This window comes from Equus caballus, chromosome X, assembly GCF_041296265.1.
Source record: "Equus caballus isolate H_3958 breed thoroughbred chromosome X, TB-T2T, whole genome shotgun sequence".
Classification (NCBI taxonomy): Eukaryota; Metazoa; Chordata; class Mammalia; order Perissodactyla; family Equidae; genus Equus; species Equus caballus.
The window spans coordinates 42,010,740-42,031,347 of NC_091715.1; the positions used below are offsets into that span (position 1 = coordinate 42,010,740).

At 38.6% G+C, this 20,608-nt stretch overlaps 1 long non-coding RNA gene across 1 annotated transcript; it reads right to left on the reverse strand.

Annotated features, from left to right (window-relative positions):
- Nucleotides 1-811: 811 nt before the first annotated feature.
- Nucleotides 812-19,836, reverse strand: LOC138921992 (uncharacterized). The gene is made up of 3 exons (XR_011435063.1): nt 18,937-19,836; nt 17,031-17,210; nt 812-4,286 (listed from the first exon to the last, which is right to left on the reverse strand). It is a non-coding gene; the product is annotated as an uncharacterized lncRNA (long non-coding RNA).
- Nucleotides 19,837-20,608: the final 772 nt, after the last annotated feature.

A 20,608-nucleotide genomic window follows, 5' to 3' on the forward strand; every position in this document is an offset into this window, starting at 1 on the left:
TGGAGGTCAGAAGTCCACGTATGGTGTCAATCTTAAAAATAAAGCAGCCAGTTATTTTACCACCAAAACGGAGTTTATTTGGGAATAGCCAGGGAATTGCAATTCAGGACGTGCATGCAATGGCAGACCATAGGCAAATGCATCAACCAAGGGAGAAGAACTTTAATTTGTAGAGGAAAAGAAGAAAATTGGGAGGGGTTGTTTTGAACAAAAGTCCATTGGAGAAAAGCAAGAGTTCATGGTGGTGATGGTTTCTCATGGGCTGAGTTTCTGGGGTAGTCGGTTTCTGTTTGGGATGCAATGTACACTTCTTCCTGTAATTAATGATTTTCCCCTGTTGATGACTTCTTTGTGTTGGGATCTGTAATTGACTGTCTTTCCCGTAATTGACCTCCATTGGTACTGCCTGGGAGCTCCAACTTCTGACTCCCTGACTCCATTTTGAATGAGGATTCTCTTTATTATTTTTCACATTTCCCCTTTTGATCAAGATCTTTCTCTGAAAGCATTGCTGATCAAGAGTCAGGTTCTCTGTGCATAGTGGTTTTGTTCCTCAGTGCCAGGAAGGACCCCTTCTGGTTGTCACGCCCCCCGTTGGAGGGAAAATGCATAGTGGTTGGAAACCATTTAAGCCACGTTTGAGTAACAGGGAAGGTTAGGAGGGAGAACTCCAAGGCATCTCTTATTCAAAGTCTATAGTTGTCCAAGGTTGTAAGCGTCAGAAAATCATTATTTTCATAATAAATCATTTATTATTTATGATAAATACAGCAAAAATAGTGATCAACCATATAAGCTCTTTTTTGGGGGGGGTTGCTTTACTGAAACCTTATAAGCAAGGTACCAGGCCAATTTTTCCAAGCAGTTCCTTAAAGGTGTCTAGTCATTTCTGAATCTATGTACATCTTATTTGAATATGACCTTCTAGTCAAAGCCTTGCTAATGTAGCCGGTATTTCCAATTATGCCCTGTTACAAGAAGAACAGACCTTCAGGGAACCCATGCAAATACATACAGTGTCATGAAAAGAATACTTCATAGTTTCCAAATTCTGGGAGGATCAGGTAGAGAGAAAAAGAGAAATGTTTCAACCCCTTTTGCAGAGATACACTTTAGCAAATTACTGTTAAGTTGTAGATAGCCTGAAGGAGAGGAGAAAAGGGGGTCTCTTACATTTGGGAAACAAAACATCAGAGCAATCAGTCCTCCAGCCAAGTTCCAGAAATTTCCACCCAGTTCAGTGTTATGATCTTAAAGTTATTAAAACCTGTGTTCCAGAGTACTATCAAAGTCTTTTCCATGAATCTCTTTGAAAATGAAACGTATTTGTAAAAGCATCAGAGTAAAACAATAAGTGTCTGTTACTAACAAAAGGCTTAAAACAATAGGCAATGGGTAAATGCAACTGACAAGTAAATTTGAGTACTTTTGTGGCATACATTTTCGATACCAACTACAATTATAGGTAATCACGTTAGCTTAGGACATATCAGATTTTCATGTATTTTATGCAAGTTCTAGAACACTTTTTAGTAACATTCGCCCATACAATATAACCTAAAAAGGTTTATTATTGCTTATTCGAACACACTTCTCATGTAATTTGACATACCAAGTAAGCCTAATTAGTATAATGTCTCTCCTTTTATAAGGAGAAGGAAAGAATCTTTTGAGGTGTCCTAGGTGCCCTCTGAAAAATTCCAAAGTTACATCCAGGTCAAAAAGACTTCACTTAGAATTTGAATATTTGGGGAAGCTTTTCAAAAATATCCAAAGGTTTGGATACTTGACCAAATAGGATCCCTGATCATTATGAAATAATACTTAAGCCTCGATTCGACCAAAGTAAAAGTAAGAGGTTTCAAAGGCAAATACAAAAAGGTTCCATGGTTGTAAGCAAAACTTAACTCCTTTAATGCTAAGAAGACTCAGTTTTCCTAAGTAATTAAAGACCTGATAGGAACAACACAGGAACCTTCTTGATAAAACACAAAATCTCTGTTTTCTAGGCATATTACTTAAAAATAAAGAAGCTTTCACAATCCATTATCAAAAACAGACCAAGAGCCCAGGAATACCTTGTCCTTTCAACAGAAAATAAAGCCAAATTTTAATTTGGCATCAGCTTATTTTGGTATTAAAACTCACTTGAATACATTCACTTTAATCTTCGCCAGCTTGACCACACCTTAAAATTCCCTTCCCCAGATTCCTTTCCACAAACCTTCGACACTCTCTTTTCACATGCAGATTTTGTCCTGTGTTTCCCTCTTCCCCTTTCCAAAACAACCAGCCTCTCTTTAGGGCAAAATTACTTTCTTTTCCCTCAACAAAATGCATTTCCATTCCTTATACCCTCTTTTATCAAAACACACATCTTACTTTCTTTACATACAGAGATGTTTCCCTTATTAGTACGTGTATTGATTATAATTCTTCACCCTTAGAATCCTTAATTCTCAGTGAAAAACAAAGAAGTAAGCAATTTTGAACTATTTTAGCATTTTTCAGCTTTGTGAACTTAGAAATATCTTTTACGAATTTCTAGAAACGTCCTTTTTCATAGAAAATTTCTCAGTGTAGTATAAAATGTGTTCGCTAAAGATTCAAATATCTTTAGCTTCTGTGCAATAAGAAGCCAAGAGAAGACTAACCTATGTTAAGAGATTGACATTCATCTTAGTTTGAGATGATTTAGATATCCAATGACCATCCCTTATTTAGTTTAACTTAGTATAAACTTTGATCTTATTTAAATTCATTTAAATTAATTGCTTTTAACAATCATGCTCTGATTTGACATTAAATAGCCAACCATCCTCTTCAGTTACTTTCTTGCTGACAGATTTTGTAACAGAGATAAAATGAGCTTAATAAACCCAGGTAGAATGACAGTTGTATGTCTGCATTATATTCAGCACTGATAACTCTAAAGGACATGCCTGTTTCAATTAAACCAAGAACCTTAAGCTAGCTTTTATTTACTAAAGATTAATCCTCAATCGTGTAAACTGGAAAACATTTGGGTAAGTTTCTGTTATATTTCTGAGGTTATGCATACTTACTTTATAAGCGCTTAATTTCAAGCCAATTCAATAGGGCTCTTTTACAAATCAATCTTAGCAATACCACCCAGAGGTTAAAAAAAAATCACATATGTGCCTAGACATACATGACATGTAGACAGACACAGAGACCTTATAGCTTTCGTTTTAAACATTTCAGCCATGTCTCAGGTACAAAGTTCAAAGGCACAGTTGGGTGCAAATTGTGTTTCTGGCAGACGGATGAAGTTAAGGTTACTCACTCACATGGCCAGAGTTTCAGCACCAGAGGTGGTGCAGAAGCAAAGGAGGCAGATGGGATTGGAGGTAGGGCCTGAGCATAAGACAAAGAAACCAGGGGGAAGGGAAGGAGAGGCCTCAGAAGCCGTTTTATTCTCCCTCAGTTTTTCAGCTGTTTTGGCTAGTTTAGATACAGTATCTTGCAGTGAGACAATTTTAGAGCTCTGTGCACACTTGGAAGCCTCCAGGTACCAATTAAAATCAACGTATCACTTGTTCTGCTTAATTTTAGAGCTGCGGTCTTCCAATTTGTTTTTTAAGAAAAATGAGTTTAGGGAGATCTAAAGTTCCCCATAATGGCCACTGTAATTCCAAACTACTCTTGGTCAGTTTGGCCCATTTAGTTAGAAACGTGCATGCAGGGGGCCCAAAGTTCTCAAGTATAAACTCAGCTGGGGTCCCTGAAGGAGGGTTTCCCTCCGAACATTTAGGTGATCGGGGTCCCATTTCTGAAATTTCCTCTGAAAACCCGAGGAAGTTGCTAAGGTCCTAGCCCTCATCCCCAAAAGCATCTAAAAACAAAAGACAGTTGTCGGATTCTCATCCCTGATTCCAAAAGGAATCTGGAAACCAAAGAAAAACACCTGGATTTTCAGCAAGCCCGAGCCCCAAAAGGAGCTGTGCTGCCTTCAGAAAACAATTGAATGCTCACCAAGGATAATGCCTTGAGCCCAAGGACAGAGCCTCGAACCGAACGGACAAAGTCCCTCCCTCGAGAGGACAAAGCCTCTCCGGATCCCAAATAAAGTCAGAGGCTCAGATCCCCAGGGGCGTGGAGCCCGAAATCCAAGAGGGGACTCACCAACCTGAAAGCAGGCAGCGACTCCTGGAAACAATGAATTCAAGGGCCTCGGTGTGAGTACCTTGCTTGGCTCCAGGGCGCATCGTCTCTCGAGGGGTCACCTCCTTTGGATCCCACCTCATGACACCATTTATGTCAACCTTAAAAATAAAACAGCCAGTCATTTTACCAGCAAAACAAATTTATTCAGGAATAACCAAAGAATTGCGATTTTGGACGTGCGTGCTACAGTCGACCACAGGGAAATCCAACACACAAGGCAGAGGAATGTTATTTCATACAGACAAAGGAGGAACTTGGGTGCGGTTATTTTAAACCAAAGTCCATTGGAGAAAAGCAAGAGTTCAGGGTGGTGATGGTTTCTCACAGGCTGAGTTTCTGGGGTAGTCATTTTCTGTTTGGCTTCCTGACTCCACTTTAGATGAGGTTTCCCTTTACTAATTTTCATAGTGGCATGACTTTGTTCTCTGCTCAGTGTTTCACCAGGTGAAATCATGTGTTTGCCAGGCTGTGTTTCTTTGTGTAGGCACTGAGGAAGAATCCACTTCCAAGCCCACTGAAGTTATTGGCAGAATTCAGTCCCACTCTGAGCTCCTAGAGGCCACCCATAGTTCCTTACCACATGGACCATGCTGTACATCCTCTCATGCTTGAGTCTCTCAGAAGAGGCCTAGGCCGTTTTAAGGGCTCACCTTCTTAGGCCTGGCCCACCCAAGATAACCTCCTTATTTGAAGGTCCACTGATATGGGACCTTAATACATCTGCAAAATCTCTTTTCCCTTTTAATGTAACATAATCACACGAGTGATGTCGCATCAAATTTACGGGCTCCTCTCACACTCAGTGGGAGAGGATTATGCAAGGGCAAGGGTCATTAGTGGTCATCTTAGAATTCTGCCTACTAGTCTGCCCTGTGGCTCCCGGTGGTCCAATCTGTCCCACACACAAAACTCATTCACCACATTCGACAGTCTCCAAATGTCTCATGGTATTATGGCATCAGCTCAATTCCAAAAGCTCATCGGAATCGCATCGCCTCAACCATCTAAATCAGGTATGGATGACGTTCCTGGGTATAATCCGTGTAGTACAACTCCTGGGGCACAATCTTTCTCCCACTGGGTACCAGTGACGCTACAGTGACAAGCTGTGTTCCCCCAACACACTGTGGTGGGACGGGCAGAGGATAACAGCTATAAACATTCTAGTTTAATATGGAGCGAAATGGAAGGCAGAATGCAGTTCGAGTCCCAGAGCACTTTGGAAATCCAGCCGGGAAAACACCAGACAGAACTCTCTGATGAAGTTTTAAAGCCTGGAATAATCCTTGGTAGCTCTGGGTTCTGCCCTCCAGACCCTTAGTTCCGCCCTCTGAGCCACCCTTTCTTTTTCATGAAAGGTCGCAGGTGTTTGCAGCGGAGTAGTCCTTATCTGCCTGCTCTCTGCCAGTAGAATATTAGAGGTCCAACAGCCTCTTCCATTTTGTACCTTCTCTTTCCCTTTGAGTCCAAGCTTTCCGTGTTCCTGCTGATGGAAGTTTCTCCAGAACCCCGTGGGGCTTGTGTGAATTTCACTGGCATTCACTCTTTTACACAAAAGCCCCACCCATACATTGGTTCAAGGCAATCCCTTCTTCGTGGGGGTCCTGCTGGGATGACCTAGGGACAGCAACCTTGAGCTTCCCAGAGGCCCTCCAGCGTAGTTAAGAAAAATCTGCAAGACACCCTTTTAGTCTCTTGAAAGGGCTTTTGTGGGACTGAATACTCTGAACTTTTGGTCTTTCTGAGCTTTCAGTAGAAGTTTGTGCAGCCAAACCCTTGGCTTTTCCTCTACATCACATCTTGAGAAGCAACCTCTTAATGTTATCTATCTTCCTTCCTTTCTCTGTCTTGCTTTCTCAAAGAGAAGGAATGGACTCAATTTGACTCTTCCCAGAGGACTCTCCACAGGGATGTGACGCTGGAGAATTATGGAAACCTAATCTCACTTGGTATGTGAAATGTACCCTCTTTCCTGTGTTCTATTTTAACATTTTGGGATAGTCTTCCTTTTTCCGGGCTTTATCTCTTGCGCCGTATCTATCTTTTAGTATTAAATCACCCACTCAACATACATTGAGTGCCTACTGTATGCAAGGCACTGTGCTAGGTTTTGGAGATATGAATCACCTTACCTGAAATAGCATTCCCATAATTTTCTACCGTCTTGCCAGATCTACTTTTTCTTCACAGGGTACTGCTGGCTTACATTTCTTTGTTCCTTTGTTACTGTCTGTCTCCCATATTAAAATAAGTCCCATGAAGGCAGAGACTCTGTCTTTTGTGCTAACCAGTGCATCCTAGATACGTAGAATAAGCCCTGGCACACAGCAGATGCTCAAAAAAAATTGGTTGAATGAGTTCTGAGATACAAGGCATTACCCTTGCCATTGATGTCCTTGTCCTCAAAAAGCTCACAGCTTTGTAAGGGAGACAACAGCGCTGAAATACTTGCACTTTCCTGAGTACACCAGGCTCTCGTAGCAGCTGTCTTGCTGCTTGCTACACATCCTTCAAGGTTCAGCATTTTATGTCTGCCTCCTTTCCATATATTCAACTAACATTTCCTGATGGCCCACACCATTCCGGGGACTGTCACATTTGCCAGGGAACTGGAGAGTGCTGACAAGAATAAAAGCATTCTAATCTGTGCCCCACGGGAGCTTAGTCTAGAGAGGCATACAGGCAAGGACGGTATTATGTGATAGATGCTGTGGTAGACGGAAGCACTGGGCCCGATGGAAGCCCAGAGGAGGGGCTTGAAACTTGTCCTAGGGAAGATCAGGGGAGACTTTCCGGAAAATGAAGTGTTTGAGCTAAATTCTAAGGGATGGACTCATGAATTCCACTTCATCCATCAAATATTTAGTGAGCGCTTACTCTGTACCAAGCCCTATTCTAAGGGCTGGCAATGCAGTCTTAACAAAACGGATACAAATAGCACCCTCGTAAAGCCTATTTTCTGGTGGAGGATGAAGTGGAATTAGCCAGATCAGGGAGGAAAATCAGTTCCAGCTGAAGGAGCCATGTGACTAAAGACCTGGGAGCTAACAAAAGCCAAGTTTGTTGGAGAAGCTCCAAGCATCAAGTTGTTCAGTATGGCTGGAGGGGAGAGGACAGAGCGGGAGTGGTGAGACTTAATGCTTTAGAGGGCACCAGGGACAGATCGTGCATGGCCACGTATGCTGTTCTCAAGAGGCTGTATCCCAAGGGCAGGGGAGGGCCAGCAGGTATTTTCAGTAGGAAATGACATTTTCATCTGGGAAGGCTTTCCTGACCATCTCGTCCCCTCCTGTCTACCATCTGAGTTAGATCTTCTCTTCTGTTCCCAGTACCTCCCTGTGATCACCTCATCGTAGCACCATAAGAGCTATGCGTAACTTTTCATTGGGAAATATAATGCATGGACAGAAAAATATATAAAAGATGATGTGTAGGATATAATGGATAATGATGAAATGAACGTCAAAATAACCACCACCTACTCAAGGACAGATTTTTTTCCATCTATATTAAAATTTGTCTATGTTTTTAAAATTGTGATAACTTTGCTTTTACTGTTAGGGAAATACTGCCCTCATATTATGAGTTAAGATGTGTTTCACACTCTCCTATATCATGGAAGAGTTTGTGAATAATTGCTTCTTTCTTCTTTATGTGTTTGGTATACTTGTCCAGTGAAGCCATCTGGACAGGGACTTCCCTTTGTGGGAAATTTTTTTTATTACTAAATTGATACATTTACTCGTTATAAGTGTATTTAAATTTTCTGTTTCTTCTTGAGTCAGTTTTGGTAGTTTGTGTCTTTCTAGCAATTTGTTCACTTCATTTAAGTTATGTAATTTGTTGGCGTATTATTTCCTTATAATTCTGTTTATTTCTGTAAGGTCAGGAGTAATATCTCCTCGTTTAATCTGATTTTAGTAATCTGTATCATCTTTCTCTTATTATTCGTCAGTCTGACTAAAGTTTGTCTGTTTTGTCTATCTTTGCAATGAAACTTATTTTGGTTTTATTTGTATTCTCCATTGTTTTTCTGTTCTCTATTTCATTAAGTTCCTCCATAACCCTTATTATGTCCTTTGTCTGCTTGCTTTAGGTTTGGTTTCCTCTTCTTCTTTTCATTATTTTAAGGTGGAAAGTTAGGTTTTTTATTTGACATCTTTCTTTCAATATAAGCTTTTAAAGCTATAAACTTCCCACTAAGCACTTATTTAACTGCATCCCATAACTTTTGGTATATAGTGTCTTCATTTTCACTCATCTCAAAGTATTTTCTATTTTCTGTTCTGAATTTTTCTTTGACTCATAAGCTACTTGTTAGGGGGTTGTTTAATTTCCATATATTTGCAGATTTCCAAAATTTCCTGCTGTTATTAATTTCCATTTTTCCTCCACCGTGATCAGATAACATACCTTGCATGATTTCAATCTTTTTAAAATTTACCAAAGCTCTAACTTATGGTGTATTCTGGAATTTTTCTATGTATGCTCAAGAAGTATGTGTATTCTAACGTTTTTGGTTAGAGTGATAGATATCTGTTAGATCTAATTTGCGTATAGTTTTGTTCAAACCTTCTATTTCCTCATTGATCTTATGCATGGCTGTTGCATCATTATTGCATGTATACTACTGAAGTCTCCAGTTTTTATTGTTGACTCTTCTATTTCTTCCCTCAATTCTGTACGCCTTTGCTTCACATATTCTGGAGCTTTGTTTTTAGGTGGATAAATGTTATAACTTCCTTATGATTGAACTTTTTTCATTATAAAACATTACCCTTTATTTCTAGTAATATTTTTAGCTTTTGAAAGCCTAACTTTCTGCCATTAGTATAGCCACCAGAGCTTTTTATGACTGCTGCTTGCATGATGCATGTTTTTCCATCCTTTTTCTTTTAAGCTATTTGTATCTTTGAATCAAAAGTATGTCTCTTGTAGATAGCACATGTTTGGATCACTTTTCTCCATGGAAATTATTATTTTTTCAGTTTTATTGAGATATAATTGACATACATCACTGTCTGAGTTTCAGGTGTAAAGCTTAAAGGTTTAACTTACATATATTGTGAGCTGGTTACCAAAATAAGTTTAGTTATTATCCATCATCTCTTAGAGATACAGTAAAAAGAAATGGAAAACTCTTTTTTTCTCTTGTAATGAGAACACTTAGGATTTACTCTCTTAACAACTTTCATATCTATCATACGCCAGTGGTAACTATAGTCATCATGTTGTACATAATACCTCTAGTACTTATTTATCTTACAACTGGAAGTTTGTACCTTTTGACCACCTTCCTCCAATTCCCACTCCCGCACCCTCTGCCTCTGCTCACCACACGCCTGATCTCTTTGTCTATGAGTTTTTGTTTCTTTAAGATTTCACATACAAGTGAGACATATAGTATTTTTCTTTCTCTATCTGACTTATTTCACTTAACATAATACCTTCAGGGTCCCTCCATGTTGTCACAAGTGGTAGAATTTCCTCATTTTTTTAATTGCTGAATAATATTCCATTGTGAGTGTGAATATATACATACATACATATATATATATATATATATAGGTTTTACAACTTCTTTATCCATTCGTTCATTGACGGACACCTAAGCTGTCTCCATGTCTTTCCTATCGTACATAATGCTGCTACGACCATGGGGGTGCAGTATCTTTTCGAGTTAGTGTTTTCGTTTCCTTTGGATATAGTCCCGGAAGTGGAATCATTGGATCACATGGTAGTTCTATTTTTAATTTTTTGAGGATCCTCCGAATTGTTTTCAATAGTGGCTGTGCCAATTTACATTCCCACCAAGAGTGCGCAAGGGTTCCCTTTTCTCACATCCAGACCAGCATTTGTTATCTCTTGTCTTTTGGATGATGGCCATTCTAGTAGGGGTGAGGTGATATCTCATTGTGGCCTCAATTTGCATTTCCCTAATGACTAGCGATGTTGAGCTTCCTTCATATACCTGTTGGCCTTTCATATATCTTCTTTGGAGAAATGTCTATTCAGGTCCTTTGCCATTTTGTAATTGGATTATTTGTTTTTTGCTGTTGAGTTGAATGAATTCTTAATCTATTTTGGATATTCACCCCTTACCAGACATATGGTTTACAAATAATTTTTCCCTTTCTGTAGGTTTTCTTTTCACTTTGTTTATGGTGTGTTTTGTCGTTCAGATGCTGTTTAGTTTGATGTAGTCCAATTTATTTTTGATTTTGTTGCTTGTGTTTTAGGTGACATATCCAAAAACTCAGTACCAAGCCCCATGTCAAGGAGCTTTATCCTTATATTTTCTTCTAGGAGTTTAATGTCTTACATTTAAATCTTTAATCCATTTCGAGTTAATTTTTGCGAGTGGTTGAAGGTATGGGTCCAGTTTCACTCTTTCACATGTGGATATCCAATTATCCTAGCACTGTTTATTGAAGAGACTGTCTTTTCTCCACTGAGTATTTTGGCTCCACTGTCAAATATTCATTGAGTGTAATATACTTGGGTTTATTTCTGGGCTCTTGATTCCATTTCATTGGTGTATGTGTCCATTTTTATGCCCCTGCCATACTGCTTTGATGACTATAACTTTATAGTACAGATTGAAATTAGGAAGTGTGTGGCTTCCACTTTGTTCCTCTTTCTCAGGTTTTCTGTGCCTACTGGAGGTCTTTTGTGGTTCCATATAAATTTTAGGAATGTTTTTCCTACTTCCATAAAATATGCCTTTGGAATCTTGATAGGAAGTGACTGAACCTATAGATGGTTTTTGGTAGTATTGATGTTTTAACAATGTTAATTCTTCCAATGCAGGAACACAAGGTACTCTTTCATTTACTGTGTCCTCTTTGATTTTTTCATCAATGTCTTCTAGTTTTCAGAGTAGAGACCTTTTACCTCCTTAGTTAAATTTATTGCTAACTATTTTATTGCTTTTGATGCTATTGTAAATGGGATCAATTTCTTATTTCTTTTTCAGAAAATTCATTGTTAGTGTATAGAAACACGACAGAGTTTTTTTTTGAAGATTCACCCTGAGCTAACATCTGTTGCCAATCTTCCTCTTTTTTTTTCCCCTCCCCAAAGCCCCAGGACATGGTTGTATATCCTAGTTGTAAGTCTTTCCAGGTCTTCTATGTGAGCCACCACCACAACATGGCCACTAACAGATGAGTGGTGTGGTTCTATGACTGGGAAGTGAACCCAGGGCACCAAAACAGTGAGCGCCGAACCTTAACACACACCTAGGCCATCAGGCCTGGCTCACCCTTGTCTTATTTCTGATCTTAGGGGAAAAGCTTTCAACCTTTCATCATTGAGTATGACGTTAGGTGTAGGATTTGGTTCTTTTTGCCCCTCTTTTTCTGCCTTCTCTGGTTTTAATTGAGCTTTTCATATGACTCCATTATTCCCTCGCTTAGCATATCACTTTTAATTCTTTTTAAATTGTTCTTAGTGGTTGCCATGGAGTTTACAATATACACTTTTACTAATCTAAGGCCACCTTCAAATAACACTGTACGGCTTTGTGTGTAGTACGGGTACCTTATAAAAGAGCATTCCCAGTTCCTCCCTCCCGTTGCTTGGGACGCTTCTGTCCATCATTTCGCTTATCTACATGCTATAATCACCCACTATGTGGTCACTATTATCTTTTAGAAAACAGTTATGTTTTAGATGACACAAGAATAAGAAACATAGAAGATGTTATTTACATCCATTTAATACTTCGTTGACCCCCTTCCTTTCTTCAGGTAGACCCAAGTTCCTGACCTATATGATTTTCCTTCTGCCTGAAGAACGTCACTTATCATTTCTGGGAAGGCAGGTTTCCTGGAGATTACCTTGCTTAACTTTTACTTGTCTGAGAAAGTCTTTATTCCGTGTTCACTTTTGAATGACAACTTTCTGGAAATAGAATTACAGGTGGGTGGTTTTTCTTTTCAATCAACACTTGAAATATTTCACTCTTCTCTCTTCTTCTTTGCATGGGTCCTGATGAGAAGTCGGCTGTACTCCTTGTCCATATTCCTCAATAGGTAAAGTGTTTTCCTCCTCCAGCTTATTCTTTCAACATTTTTATTAGTTTTTAGTTTTATGCAGTTTGAATATAACATGTCTAGATGTGCATGCGCGCGTGTGTGTGTGTGTGTGTGTGTGTGTGTGTGTGTATTTAGTATATATACTGCTGGTATTTACTATGATTCCTGAATCTGTGATTTGCTATCTATAATTTCTTTTGGGAGTTCTTGACCCATATTCTTTCCAATATTCATTCTTCTCTGTTATTTCTACCTTCTGTCCTTTTTTGGTATTTGGATTAACGCATCAAACTTTTTCCAATTTCACATGGCGGGATGTTAAGTTACATGCTTTTCCTGATTTTATCCTCTTTGCACTTCTGTTAGAAAAGTTTTATTGACCTATGACCTAGCTTCAAGTTCACTGATTCTTTCCTGGGTCATGAAGAATCTACTAATGAGCCCCTCACTTCTGTTACTGTGCTTTTATTTTCTAGCATTTCCTTTTAATCCTTTCTCAGAATTTCCATGTCTCTGCTGTGGGGGATCAGAATTTGGCACCCCAAAATGTGTCTCTTTGGCTTATTTTAAGAACAAAAGACTCTGAAAGAAACTGTCACCTTCTCCCTCACTGCCTAAAAGAATTTAAGATAGAAGGCCTGTTCCAGGAAGGAGCTAATAACGTAAGAGAACTATAGTATACTATAAACTAGGTGTGACAGACAGGGAGGAACCTAACAAGGACCTTTCAATCTAAGTCCTCCCCATCTCTCATTGTCTTTGTGAGGCGTGGGCAACACTTGTTTATCAAACATTTGCTTTTCCGTCTCCATGTACGTTGCCTTCCTCCCCTTTGAAGTCCCAAACCACTACCCACAACGTCCTCCTTTGTCCTTCGTTGAAGATGGTATTGAAGGTAGTGGCTTCCACTATTTTGGGGAGTTACTCACTTTTCCTGGGTTTCTCCCACGTATACGTTATTAAATTTATTCGATTTTCTCCTCTTATTCTGTCTCATGTCAATTTAATTCTTAGACTAGCCAGAAGGACCTAGAGGGTAGAGGAATAGTTCGTCCTTCCCTAGACTGCTTACATTACCCATCTGCTTTTGTGTGCTGTCTATTTTTCCGTTAGAATCCTTAACATCTTAATCACAGTTATTTTAAATTTCCTGATTGACAATTCCAAAATGAGTGTTATATCAGAGATTGGTTCTAATGCTTGCCTTTTCTCTCCATTCTCTCAGTTTTTGGCCTGCTTTGTAATGTTTTTGTTGAAAGCCAGAAAATTTCTTTTGGGTAATTAGGACCTGATGTAACTAGGCATTTAGTGTGAATATTTATGTTAATCTGGCTAGGGGCTAGGCTGTGTTTTATGTTTGCTGCAGTATGACTGCCAGAGGTCTCCAGTGCTCTAGTGGCCTTATTTCGGTCCCCTCTTTTGAATTTGGGCTTCGCAAAGCACTCCTGCTCAGAGAGAATCTGTGTTTTTGAAGCGCTTTCAGTTATAACCCACTGGTATTTCTCTAGAAGCCCATTGATGTGGTGATAAGGCGTGGGGGAGGGGGAGAATTCCACAGCTTCATGACTAAATCTCAGTCTTTTAGAGGGACTGTGTCGCTGGGCTGCAACCTTCACAAGTGTTTCTCCAGGGGCATTACCTTCTCCCCGTGACCTCTATCCTTTCCCTGGCTGCAGTATTCCCACATTATTTCCTGGAAGCCTTGGCCCCTACTCACTTTTCTGTTTCCCTTAGGTGAGACAGGAGGGCTAGAGTGGGCTGGGGCGGGAGCAATAGCTTTCCTCCACCTAGGATAAGGGTCTAGCAAAGCCTTTTCCCTGGAGAGTACTCCTTTGTCATGGAAGACTCTGGCGGTATTTTGACAATGATTACTCTCTTTCTCTCTCCCAGACACAAAAACAAGGGCATCTTTCTCAGATCTCCACCAGGAAAATCTGTTTCCTGGAGTGAAAGTCCATGAAGTTGTGGATGCCCCCTAAGAGTGCAGTATGGGGCGGGGGGTGGGTAGGGGGAGCAGATTCTCACTTTCCTGCTAGTCCACACTCAGCCTCAAGAAATTCATCTTATTTACCATTTAAATGTTCTTACCAGATTATGACTACAGAGGATTCTGATTCAGGGAGGCAGATCTCGGTTTTGACACTCTGGATTCCACTCTTGCGCCAGAGTTTACGTGGTGGTTTGCCCTGCCAGCTCAGTTCTGTGAGGAGTCTAAAATATAGGTGGATTCAGTTTTTCCAGCGTTTTCTTGTTTTAAGGATGGGATTGGTGATCTCTGCCCTCTCTATATGTTGGGGCTGAAACCAGAAGCTTTATTTGTGACCATTTTTGAAATATGCCACAATCAGTATAAGCCTATGAGTTTCAAATATCATGGTAAGTACCAACAGAAGTAGAGAAACGTTGAAAGTAGTTGTCTCAGGGAGCCAGTAGGAGGAGGCTATGTGTGGTGGGATTGGGTGAGGTTTGGGAGGGGCGCAGGATTTAGAATCAGGTGATTTCTGTTTTTGTTCAACACTTGTGTTATTATTTAGCCTTTAAAATGATACACATATATGACTTAAGAAAATTTAATAATAGGTTGTGCATTTTATGTAGAAATAGTCTATAGAAATTTTACATCGGAGAATACATGGTAATTCTAAGCCTGATTTCAAGAAGATTAAATAAACACCCTCAATACATACAATTGCTAAAACAGCTATTCTCTCTCCTTTATTGATGTCAATTGTCACTATTTGTTAACTGATATGTATGTGTAGGTGAGGAAGAACTATTCCTCTACCCTCTAGGTCCTTCTGGTTGGGCTAAGAATTAAATTGACATGAGACAGAATAAGAGGAGAAAATCAAACAAATTTAATAACGTGTATACGTGGGAGAAACCCAGGAAAAATGAGTAACTTGCAAAAATGGTGGAAGCCACTACCTTCAATACCATCTTCAACGAAGGACAAAGGATGATGTTGGGGGTAGTGGTTTGGGACTTCAAAGGGGAGGAAGGCAACTTACATGGAGGTGGAAAAGCAAATGTTTGATAAACAAATGTTGACCACGCCTTGCCAAGACAATGATAGATGGGGAGGACTTTGATTGAAAGGCCCTTGTTAGGTTCCTCCCTGTCTGTCACACCTAGCTTATATTATACTATAGTTATCTCACAGTGTTTGCTCCTTTCTCAAACAGGCCTTCTATCTTTAATTCTTTTAGGCAGCTGAGGGAAGGTGAAACTTTCCTCCAGAGTCTTTTGTTCTCAAAAATAGTCAAGCCAAATAGATACATTTTGTGCTGGTAAATCCCATCCCCCACAGTCCCCACTTTGAAAGTTTAAGAAGTTTCACAGTCCAGAAGCTGAGTTGGTAGATTGTTCCATCTCATTGAACCAGTCTCTTAGTCCTGACGATAGGTCAGTCTAGTTAAATTCATTTTAGAAGGTGGTGATGTGGGTGGGCTCCCAAAGTTAGGCGTATATAGTGTAAGCAAGCAAGCAGGTATTTAATAAGAAGCATTTCTATGGAAACAAACAAACAAAAAAAAACAAAGTTAATGGTTGGAGCAAATTATAAACCAGTTTCTGAGCCCATGGGGCAGCCAGTCAAGATTTCTAGACGTCAGGGTCGAAGCATCTTTTGCAGTTTGAAATGTCTTTGATGATGCCATCGGAAGTTCAGGCATCTCTTGAGTGGCTTACACAGCAACAGGCATGCTATCGTGGTGATCTCTCTTAAGCTTACTATGTTGTCAAGCTTCAGTTTGCAAGGATTCAGGAAGAAGTGCGGTTTCAGTTCTCAAGGATTCCAAATGGAAATGATGAAAAACATTGAAAATGTTAGTTTGCAGATTTGGAGCTAGCTTTTTCAGGAGACTAGAAGAATTCAGGATCCAGTCCAGTTTACAAGATCCAGGTAGAAAACAATAAGCTCAAGGAAAATTAACAGAACTAGAATGTGTAATATAGGTTTCTATTGAAACATAATTTTTTCCCTTTAAAATCACCCTCATTTTTACCAAATATAGCCCAATTAAGACAAACCTGTTTGCAAAATAAGTCTAGTTTCAATAACATTGGTCCAATTATTTACATAAGCACAGCAAGAAAAGCAATTGATCACATAGGCTCTTTTAAACCTGCTTTGCTGGAACTTTTTATAAGGAATCCCAGATTGAATTTTAAAGGCCTCTCAAGGCCAGGAAAGCCAAGCCAAGGGCTTGTCATCAGACCCCGCCTGCAATACCTTAGATTTGGGTGGATTCCTCTCTTCTTGAGGTCCCCCAAATAACCTGAGTTTCTTTGCACCTGCCAGGGAAGTGAGCTTCCATGCTCACCTGGTAAGCTTGCTGGGAATCCTGTAAGCAAGGTACCAGGCCAATATTTCCAAGTGGCTTCATTTGTCTCATAAAGTAAATCCTTGTCCCTCAAAGCTGTTTGGTCACATCCAAGTCTATGCACGTTTCTCTCAAATATGACATTCCAATCAAAGCTTTGGTAATATAAGCAATGTTTCTAATTGTGTCCTGTTATAAGGAGAATGGATTCTTATTGAACTTGTGGAAATAACTACATAACCATGAAAATAAGAATACTCACTCTCTAAGAGTTTCCAAATTCTGGAGGGATCAGGTAGGGAGAAAAAGATCAACGTTTCAATTCTGCTGACAAAACTATAATTTACCAAATTGCTATAAGTCATACTTAGCTTAAGATAAAAGAGAAAACGGTTTTCTTAAATCTGAAAATAACAAGACATTAAAAAATCAGCAATATTTTAAGTGAAAATTCATAAAAAATTATAATCATCCTCACCAGTTCATTCAGTCCCACGTAATCAACTCTTGATCTTGATCTTCTGTTAGCAGTTTCATGAAGTCATCAGTTTCTCCATTGCAGTTCAGTTATTTCTTACCCAGTTCAGTTTTATGATCTGAAAGTTTATCAGAAACCTGCATTCTCTAGTCAGTGTCAGAGTCCTTTCCATGAATTTCTCTGAAGACGAAACATATTTGCAAAAGCAAAGTAAAACAAAGCAGTCTGTAAATGACAAAAAAACTTAAAAATGGCAATTGATAAAGAAACTTGGTTATTTTTATGACATATAACATTTTAAGATAATAACTAGAATTATGACTGATAACCAGGACAGATCAGAATTTTAGGAATATTACATAATTTTTAGGATGCTTATATCAATAACATTTACCCACATGATATCACAGGTCCCTATGAAACAATTCTTAGTTATCCATTTAACTAAAGTGACAAGAGAAGATGTTAAAGGCAAACATACAGAGTTAAACAGTTAAAAAAAAATAATTTAGTTCCCTTAATAGAGAGACATCAGCGTTTTTGAGCATGGGAAATTGTTTTGACAAATCATAGAATTTCTGTCTTTTAGGTAGACTTAATCAAAAAGAAGGGAACCTTTTGTAATTTCCTTACCCAGAGCAGACTAAAGGCTTGAGAAAATTATCCTTTAAACAGAGAGAAAACCAAATTCTAATTTTGCACCAGCTTATTTCTGATATTAAAACTCATTTATGTAATGAAATTCATTTCAGTCTGAGCCAGCTTGACCGTGTATAAAACTCTTTTCTCAGACTTTTTTCCCCCATAAACCTTCTATAACCTATTTAACAGGCAAAAATATCTTTATTTCTTATACCTTCTTTACTGAAAACATACATCTTACTTTCCTTGAATACAAAGATGTTTTCCGTATTAATTTTTAGTAGCTTTAATCACACATTAGAATTTTTTAACCCTTAGAAACCTTAACTTTTAAGTAAAGACTATGACATAAGCAATTATGGACTGTCTTTTACATTAGCATTTTGTGGCTTGGCAAGTTTATAAATACTTTTTATCATTTCTAGAAACATGCTACTTCATAGTAAAACCCTTTAATAAAATACAAGACGTGTTTACTAATTGACCTAAACATCTTTTAGTTTCTCTGTAATAAGAAGCCAAAAGTAGATAAACCCATATTTAGTAATTACTATCTAATATTTTATCTTATTTGTAAGTGATCTAGATATTCAATCAATTTTCTATCATTTAATTTATCTGAGCAAAAGTTCAATTTTAAGTTACCAAAGAGATTTTGGAAGTTGTTTTAAATACACATGTCATAAAATACAATTATCGTTAAAAGTTTATCTATAAGCTCTTATCTCACTTACATCTTAATCATTTGCCCCCAAGAATTATGTTTAGATCACTCACGAAAACTTTATGAGACATTCGACAAAATAACTTATTCTTTTTGCCGACAAATTTTGTAATTGAGAAAACATGAGTTTGTTTGACTAGAAAACGCAGGCTGCATCTCTGTATCTTACCCAATGCTGATAACTCTGAGAACATGTCCATTTTAGTCATCACACAAATCAACTTAAATACGTTTTAACTTATCAGAGGTTATTTTATATCATGTTAACTTGAAAATCATTTGGGTTAGTTTCTATTAAATTTAGAAATAATTTATATAAGTACTTACTTTAAGCCAATTAAATAGAGTTCTTTTAGAAATTATACCATCCGGAGGTAAAATATCACACATTTATAACATGGACACACACACGTAGAGATTCCACAGCTATTGTTTTAAAATTACCATCATGAATCAGGTGCAGTAAAATGAGGTTCACTAGTTATGAAAGAACAGTTGTATCCAAAGGTTGTTTTAGAAATTGGTAAGAGTTAAGCTCACCTGCTAAATCTTTTTACTAGTATTTGTAGAGATGACATTTAAGAATTTTTTTTTAATTTTCAAGTATTTCCTCTTCCTTTTTGTAAGACAACGATAGTTGCTTTAAGTTTCTCAAATACTTGGGTTGTAGCCTGAATGATATCAAAAGACAGATCTGCTCATTGAATTATCTTTTCTTGGATTTGTTTCTTTATATCAGGGAGATTTTTAATGTAAGAGGCAAATGAAAAGATTTTTATGTTCTAAAACTTCAGGACAATGTATCGCACCGTTAGAACGTCTGCACAAAACGTTTAACAAAGCCCCTCTTTCTAAGTGCACAATTTAACCCTAGACCAACTTTCCTTGGAGGGAGGGCTTTTATTATCTTTTTTACTAGCACCTGATATTAGCCTCTAGTTTTTATCTGATACTGTGTGGGCTCAGGGAACCCTATTGACTTCCCTTTAGTGTGTTTAATTAACACTGTCTGAAGGGCAGATTTATGTGCTGTCTTACAATATCAGGCAGGGAAACGTTCCCCAGTGAGACACAACGTCTATCTCTACAGTACAATCTATAATACAATCATGCAAAAGAGATGTAATCACTTCATATAGAGCCCATTTAAATATACCAATTTCCTACAAAATTTTATCTGAAGTCCATCAACTCTGATACCTCTAATCATAGCTTCTATTAGGACATCATCAACCAGTCTCGGTCTTATAATATTGGGTAAGGGAAGCATTCCCACACAAATATCCATTTTCAAAACACACGCAAGCCAAGTTGATAAAACCTCTTCACATAATATTAGCTCAAACATTCTAACCTTTATAATCCTATCAACCCTTACACTTTTACGTTTGTTTTCATTCTAGTTGCAGCCTGAGTCAGGGTCCCAACACTAGGTTTTGGTACCAACGCTTGTGGATTCCTGCATGAGGGAGACTTGGACATTTCCCTTCTCCATTTCCTGGTTATTCTTCCCATTTTACTCAGAAGGCTTTGAGTCCACAGCAAGAGGTCGAGCCAAGGGACCACGGCCCTTTTGTTAATCTTTAATTTGATTAACCATCCTAACTGTTGCACCAAGCGATTGTTGGTCAGGTTTCTCCTTTTGATTTCTGCCTTCTGGCTTTTTAAATAGAGCAGACTTGTTTGGGGCCCTTTAATCTTGGGGAGACTAGTAAGGGGTCCCTTCAGCCCACCCAACGTTAGGCAGTGATGTATTAAACCTTTGTCCTAACCCCATTAATGTCCATTTTATTTATCACATTTTTTAAAAATAACCATCTTAAGATTTCCGTCCTGCTGGGATGAGTCTCAAGACTCTTCCCTTTCTGATTCACCTTTGTCCCCCCCAACCTTTGTTTTGTAATTGGCACCTGAGCTAACATCTGTTGCCAATCTTTGTTTTGTTCTTCTTCTTCTCCCAAAAGCCCCTCAGTAATAGTTGTATATTCTAGTTGTAGGTCCTTCTGGTTGTGCTATGTGGGATGCCACAGCAGCATGGCTCGATGAGCAGTGCCATGTCCGTGCCCAGGATCCGAACCAGTGAAACCCTGGGCTGCCGAAGCACAGCACGCAAACTTAATCACTTGGCCACAGGGCCGGCCCCTGTTTCCCCTTTCGATATTTGCTTTATATACCTTATGTTCTAAAAAGTCCTTAATTTTTTTTTTTACCC